Genomic DNA, 8,223 nt, shown 5'->3' with positions numbered 1-8,223 from the left:
ATTTTATAGGGGATTTAGAGAGATTGAGGCTTAATCTACACTTACACACAACTTCATATAAATGCCTTGAACATGTGTAGAAATAAGATATGAAACACTAGAAAACACAAAATTATGTCAAACTGGAGCCGGAAGGATTTCATTAGAAATAATATAATAGAATTTATTACAAAGTGAATAGCCTTGGTATAAAAATCCCACACATATTACTTCAATTGATGAAGCATTTATACAATTTCCTCACAAAATATCTTGATAAAAATATCAAGAGCTATTACAAATATCTGAAAATTGTATTACAAAAATAGAACACAAATAAAGGTAACTAAAACTATTTGAAGATTTTTGGTACTATCCTTGAGGATTTATGTTGATAAAGAATAGAAATTCAAATTTGATTGCAACTCATATTTGATGAGGTGGTCTCCAACTCACTAATTGTCTTTGAGCTTTTTCCTCCCGAAATTATGAAAAATAGGGTCCTTTAATACCTTTGTATCTACCAAAACATAACAACTGTTAGAAAACTGAGAGAGTTTTCGTCAATGATGATGTTGGAAACAAAAACCTCTTTCAGTTTTTGAAAATTAATTTCCACCTGCTCAGACGCCGCATTTGAAAACACTGACTAAAAACAGGAAAATTTGGGAAAACATGCCTGCAAAGATTCATCTGAATCTCCCAAACCATAACCAATGTTACAAAACGGAGAGAGGTTTTTGTATATTAGAGTCTTAGGAACAAAAACCTCCTCCGTTTTACCACAATTAATTTCTTATTATCCACAATATTCTCTACAGAAAGGTGACTCAAACAGGAAATTTCTAGAAAATATGCCTTTAAAGAATCATTAGCATATCCCAAACCATAAGAACTGTTAGAAAACTGAGAGTGGTTTTCATGCAAGAGAATGTTAGCAACAAAAACCTCTTTCAGTTTCTGAAAATCCATTCTCATTCATTTGTAAGAAATGTTTGACATTATTGTGCTCTATAGGGAGAAAACATAGTTTTAGCTGACCATGAGACAAGCATAAGACGTGGAGGTAAGATATGATGTGGAGGCACATTGTTGATGGTAAGGAAGTGGGGAATAATGTGGAGATAGAATAGGAGTGGAGGAGGAGAAGGGATGTGGTGGAGAAGATGATGTGATCGGGGGTAAATAGACATTGGCAGGAAGTGATGTGTGAACGTTAGGGAGATAAGTGGATTTTGGAGGGGGGAGGGGGGGTAAGTTGTTTTGAATGGAGGGGGTACAAAATGATGGGAGGCTGCCACGTTTGGGGGGGTGGTGGGGGGCAGCGGCCATGAAACCGCTTTTTGGACCTCCCCTGCCTTGCGTTAACGCATTTCGGCAGGGGGGATCCGAAATGTCCTCCCCGCTGTTGATTTGGGCGGGGAAGATCTTAACCGTGCAAAAGTGCCTGAACTTTTGTGAAAGCGACAAGATGTCTTTTCAATCCTCGATCATAGGTAAAAAAATCCAATTTAGACTTTATTACATCATTTAATCATGTTTAAATGCATGATTAACTAAATCAAAACTTAAATTTACATTTTTGAGGGTGCATTTACTCTTGCAGACCCATTTATTATTTTTAAACTACTAAAACCTATTATATTAGCTAATTTCAATGAAAATTGACTGATAATTTAATTTATTCCCAAATCTAAATACATAGATTTTAAAATTGTTTGATCGTGCATTTTAATCAAAACTAATCATATTACAATAGGTATAATGCTTCCTGATAGCATGCACCAGGAAAAGAGGCAAGCCCTTCCAGTGTAGTAAATGGGGAAGAGTATTAACCAAGAAGGAAAGAAGTAGGAACTGCACACTCTAGTGAGCATCAAGTATAAGAGGAAAATTGTGTATAATCCAAAAGTAGAGTGGAGCCACAAGGTCAAAGAAAATCCTATTATCCCAACAGTGGCCATTGTGGTAGAGAATAGGATAAAGCAATCAAAAGAACTGAAAAGAAAGCAGTAGGAAGCATAGAACATGTGGGAGGAGGAATGAAAGAAAGAGGAAGAATGGAAACAAAAAAAAGAGTATGAAAGGAAAGAAAGGGAAGAAATAAAAACACGACAGTTTAAGGGTCACTCTTTTTGGTTGGTGCAAGTAAATCAAAGTAATAATAGGTTGGTTCAATCAAGATCATTCAATAATAAAAGAAGATTCTTCTATATGTATATGGTGTATTTTTTATGTTACTGATGTGATTGACATAATATTTGCATTGAATTGTTTTAATTGGTTAAGATTGAATATTATATTGGTTCACCCCACCCTCAGTATAATCATATTCCCAACACAACTTCCCCTAAAGCTACAAGTTGTCAAATGCAACCTTTAAAAGATTTTAGTAATAATTAAAAATTTACCCAATATTTTAGTAATTATCTAAAAAAAAAGAAAAAAAATAAGGAACCAATAACATCCAATACATAAAGAGCATACAACACAAATATATAGGCTACACCCAAAGAAATTTCCTTAATTTATTATATGAGGAATGTTATAGATATAAAACAAGGGAGTTATAGCCTTCTACTTGCAACTCTATTACAAATCTTTAATGAGTCTAAGGCAAAATTTCCTTTTTCCTATTGCCCAACAACTCACACAATTCGACCCTTAAAGCAACCTCAAGCATGCATCTTGCAATTTTTGTTTTCTTCTTCTTCTCATTTAGTGAATGCAATTCACCCTAGTATTCCAACCCCAAATTTAACATAAACCATAGAATTCATTTACACTCCTTGTGAATAGTAATGAATTATCCATTGATGTCTTAACACCTTTGAGGTGTCCATTAATTATGTGATGCTTTTATTGCACTTGCAAGGCCCTTTGAGCCTAATTAGACCCAAGTGCCCACATTGCTAAATTTGAAGATGCCTCATGATGGATCTACCTTCCTCATGACTTATTAGTGGACCACCCAACATCTAATGGTATTGTGTCAAAAGTGTCAAAAACCCAATAAGTGTGCCTAAGAGCACCTAGCAAGGATGCACCCAACAAGTGAGTCCAACAAATGTGTGCCTAATAAGGGTGTCCCACAATTTCACTTACATATACTTGTGCCTAAAAACATTTATGTTATCCATTGCAACCCCAAGTGTGGATCATACAACTTCCAAGGTTTACATGTAGCCAAAGTACCAAGTCTATAAAAGCCAATCAAGTTCTCTATGTCAATCTTGCTCACCATGGGGTTATAAACCCCACTTGACTTTTCCTTGCCAAGTTCTCTTCTAACTTCTCTTGGTGTGTCCAACTAATGAAATTTATTAGACTAATGCAATTTATTAGATTTGGGGTAAGTCCAGTTTTAATAATGACACCCAACAGATCCATAATGCACCTTGAAATCATGTAGAGCCACTCACCACTCTTTTAACCGTCAAACTTTCCTCATGTGTATATACAATAAAGTTGTGGTGCTTAAACACATTCAAGATTGGGAGACCTTAGACACAAGTTACTTCCATTATGATACTAGAATTCTTTTGTCTATCTAGCAAGCTTAATTTGTTTGAATGTATGTAGGTGCATGCGAGATGCTAACTAATTATCTTGACTGGCCAAGTATGTTTAGAACGTTAATGTGTTTTTAGCAATATATATAATAAAACTAAAGTCAATCAGTGAAGAGGATTTTTATCAGAGCTATTATTGGATAGTAATACTCTAGTCCCTCTGAGCAAGAGAGGTTCACTAGGTTCACTTCGTTTTGGGTGTTGAATTTGAGTAATCTCAAATTTAATTGAGAATATCTTTTTCCTCTTCAGAAAAGTTAAGGATACTTTCTCACAACTATTTCTTTGTCATTCGGATTAGTTCACTGAGATAATCGGTATGAAAATTTTGTAAGGTATTTAATTTCAGTGGTTCTCTTATATAATTGTGTTGATTTTCGAGCAGATAGTTTGGCAGATTCCGAGCATTAAAATAAATAAGCAATAATTGTAAGATAAATATTGAACTTTGACTTTGTTGTTTGAATATGCAATCCACATAATCTCAGGATCTGTAATCTAACAATCAATTTTAAAAAACCTTATGTTATTTGTTTTCAAACTAGCAATCTTGCTCTAATAGTTGATACTAAAAGATTTTTAAAATATTTTCTTCTTACTTCTTTACCACCAAATCATATAATGTCCCAGGCGCGATTAGTAAAATTGTAAAAAAACAATAACTTTGTATACGGTAAAATCCTCTTTTGGAAGTAATGGAGAAAGCTAAACTTAGATTATTGTTACGATCATGATAGGATTGAGACTCTAATCTTAGACCTCAGATCCTAATATCTAGGGAGTGGTTGAAACCATTATGTTAGTGTGAAAGCCTACATATTTAAGGCTCGTCTAACTTGATGTAATAGGGCTTGTATGAGTGTTTGTACACTCTCTAGGTATCTCACCTGGAGAACCATTTAATATATGGTTTATATATTCAGTTTTCATCATGGTATCAGAGCTACAGAGCTATTAATCCTGTACGCTGAGTGAAGGTCGCGCCTGAGGCGAAATCGTTGCAAGTTTTGGGTGCATAATCACGTTGAGCCCACCGTAAAGCTTCCATCAGCTTTCATTTCATCGATCATCACAGATATGTGGTGTACAGTCGCAAAGATCTTCATGAGTCTATGTTGCTAACAAGCGCTGACCCTGTCAGGAACAAAGTTGCATGTATTTGTTTTGAAACCCTACGAGTAGTGGCAGCTGAGGCATGGTTAAAGGTGCACGTTTCTTTTTTTGGCTACGTGAAGGCCAAGGTTGGTGCAGAGAAAGCTGGGAGAAGGTTGTGTGAAAAAGACCAATTAAAGAAGACCGAGGTTGCTGCACCGTGCCGCTGGGTTTGTGGAGCAAAGATCGTAGACTATGGATAGTGATTGCATGCCAGGGTCATGGAAAACCCATGTGAAGACCTGTTTTGAATACATTGTTGTAGTAGATCACTGTTCTTGAAGCAAGCATGTGGCTACGTTTGTGCAACTTTGGAAGAGCCACAAATCAATGGAGAGGTCTGAGATGATAACTTGGTGGAGCCAAGTCTTTGTGGCATTATCCATGGTATAGCTCGTGTCTCGGTGGAGTTTCCTTGTGAGAAAGAAACTATTGATTATGTGGATATGAGTGACCCAAGGGCATGTGAAGTTCATGTGAGTGAGCTTGGGGTGTGTGGAGCCAATTCCCAGTGAAGTCGGTGGATCGATTGTTCCCGATATTGATAGATCGAGGTGCTGATCACTCAAATCTGCTGGAGTGGTGGATTTCCAATCTCGATTGATGACGTGGAGGTTGGAGCGCTACCTCAATTTAAATTGGTGCGGCATTCTGGTCAAGTTTCTATGCATGTAGTGTGGTGAAGCAATGGAGGTTTAGATTGCCTCGTGAGTCGTGGGCAACGTTTGTTGACTTAAGAGCTGAGCAGTGGATCTGGGTTGGCTGCAGTGAATCTGTGACATTGCACTCCAGAGATTCATTGCATGCATTGGTAGCACTAAGCGTAAGACAATTCTCTGTTTACAAAAGTGCATGGTAAAGAGAGGGGTGCCATCAGGATGTGGAGGCCGTGGCTGCCTGACGAGAAGTGATCTGAAGGTTGTGGTTGCCTGATAAGAAGTGATCTAGAGGTCGTGGTCTGACTCAAGCCCGTGTGCTGGTTGCCTCTGCGTAAGGAGGCCGTGGTGCGATCCCATCTACGATCAGGCGGCCCTGCTGCAAGAGGATGCCATCTGCTATTGAGGAACTTCATGTGAAGTGATCTGTGTGAGGATTTGTTGTTGAGGAACTGCCTGTGAAGTGATTTGTGTGAGGATCTGTTGTTGACAAAGCAGTTGTGGATGCTGTTGAGGAATTAACGTTGTGGGAGCCGTGAGCATGGAGCTGTCTTGGACGCTTCTGTGAATCTTTTTTTAACTAGGCAATTGTTGAAGTGTGACATAGCGTGGCAAGGCCCGTGGAGCCCGTGGAAACTATTTGTGCCTAGAAGCCCCGTAAATTGGAGCTGGTGGCATTGATGTTGTGGGAGTTGATTGGTGCGGATCGATAAACGTTGTGGTGTGTTACTTGGCAACGACTGAACTGGAGGCCGATTTAGTTGGCTGGAGGCCGAATTGACTATGTGGTGAGCGACTGATTAGATAATGCCTTAAGGAGTAGGAAGACAAAAGCAAATATGGTCATCTTTATAAATCTGACATTGTTTTTTGTGCAGATATTGGGATACAAGAAGAAGCAATTGAATAATCCCAAGAACCTGCAACATCAAATACAAAGAATGTTAGTATATACTCGAAGAGGAGGATAAGAGTTCATGTGTTCTTCTGTTGGAGGAGAAAACATAAAAAAGAGGCGAAGCTCCATCATTTTCTTATGGCAAAGAAAGTGAAGATGAAGCTTCATCCACAAATGAACAAGTATGGACTTTGCTGCAAGAAGACTAAAATGAAAACTTTGTTACCAAGTTTTTCATGTTTTAATTGTAAGCCTCGCTGAGACTAGACCAGCGGGCATATGTTATTGTTTGGGCATATGTTATTGTTCAATACCCTTTCTCCATTAAGGAGGAGTGTTGGAAGTAATGGAGAAAGCTAAACTTAGATTATTGTTATGATGATGATAGGATTGAGACTCTATTATTAGACCTCAGATCCTAATATCTAGACAGTGGTTGAAACCATCCCGTTAGTGTGAAAACCTATATATTTGAGGCTCATCTAACTCAATGTAATAGGTCTTGTATGAGTGTTTGTACACTCTCCAAATATCTCATTTAAAGAGCCATTTAATATATAGTTTATATATTCCGTCTTTATCATCCTCCATTTCAGAGCTTGTTATCATCATGAAGGTTTTCTGTGAAAGTTACATGTGTTTCTGCGCTCACTTCAGTATCTCGGTTATAATTGATGAGTGCGGCTTGCGCTACTTGCCCATAATCTATATTAATAAAATATCCTGTGATTAAAAGACATATATAAGTAAAAATTAAAGATCGAAATAAACTTTCAGATTTGTGCAGTTCAAAATTTGAAAATAAAATAAATTACTTTTAAATCTCCTTACTATTTATAAAAACCAAGTTCTAAAACGTACTTTTCATTAGTATTCTAATGAAGTAGACTGTCACAACGTACATATTTATTGTGTTGTAGCTGTGATGATTCATCATACTCATATTTCTAGTGGCTGTGACGATTTATCATCAATTTATATTAAGATACATTATAGAGCGCCATAGTATAGCTTTGCGCTCATACCCCTGGCTAATAATATTATCTATGTGCAGTACTTTCAAATGGCAGCCTTCAGTAGACTTCTCAAACTTTATCCCTTCAACAAAGTGTGCTCAAAGGCTAGCGAAATTAGAGAAAGGATATACCTCATAACGCACTATGCAGCTTTGAATCCAGTACTGAACTCCTGCATATTCAGGATAAGATGTGAATATTTTATTGGTCGAGAATGACAGACATGTTGTGCAGTCATCACTAGATAAATCTCTGGTGCACTGGGCCAGACCATAAATAGTTTGAGACAACGAGTCTAGAGATGTACCCAGAGCAGATCGTTTTGTATTACCTGCTGCTTCAGCAGACAATTTCTTCAAGAGATTTTTAATAGACGAGTGTAAGTCAGTCGGGACAAAGATACCCATGTCTCCACGGAAGTCGTCCCCGTAAATGGACCCCAAATCTGTGTCCAGTTGTCTAATGAAATTATAGCTTTCATAACGTAAAAAGCAGTGAACAGACCATGTACTACCGCCCACAACATTCCCACAATTTTGTTGAATTGTACTGATTACATATTGTGAACAAGTGTAGCATTGGTCGACTGTCAGGTCTTCCCTGCATTGGAGGCGGCCATATACTATGTCAGGACATTGGCCATATACAGAGATGTTAAACCCACTTTTCTTAGTGCCCTGAAGCAGACTATCAAAGATTTTATTCAGATTGCTCTCAAACTCACTTCCTTCTTTATAAAAGGTGCTGTTGTTGTAATTAGTTGTCGGTGTCTACGACAATGTTGCATTGCAAAGCTCTCCATGAAGAGTAAAGATCAAGGCCACAACAAGAGAAATTAAGTACATGAGCTTAATGGTTTGGCCGATTAGGAGAGAGCATGCAGAATCCCTTCCATGGAGCTTCACATTTACTAGCACTCTGACCGCCACCGGACAATGGAAAGACTGCAT

General features: G+C 37.7%; 1 pseudogene; it reads right to left on the bottom strand.

Annotated features, from left to right (window-relative positions):
• Positions 1-7,371: 7,371 nt before the first annotated feature.
• LOC149174881 (antimicrobial ginkbilobin-2-like protein) lies at positions 7,372-8,223 on the bottom strand (annotated as a pseudogene).

Source organism: Pinus tabuliformis, chromosome 4_1, assembly GCF_031772625.1.
Source record: "Pinus tabuliformis cultivar Carrire ecotype Pingquan chromosome 4_1, CPIR1, whole genome shotgun sequence".
NCBI lineage: Eukaryota > Viridiplantae > Streptophyta > Pinopsida > Pinales > Pinaceae > Pinus > Pinus tabuliformis.
This window is presented reverse-complemented; position numbering and strand designations above follow the sequence as displayed.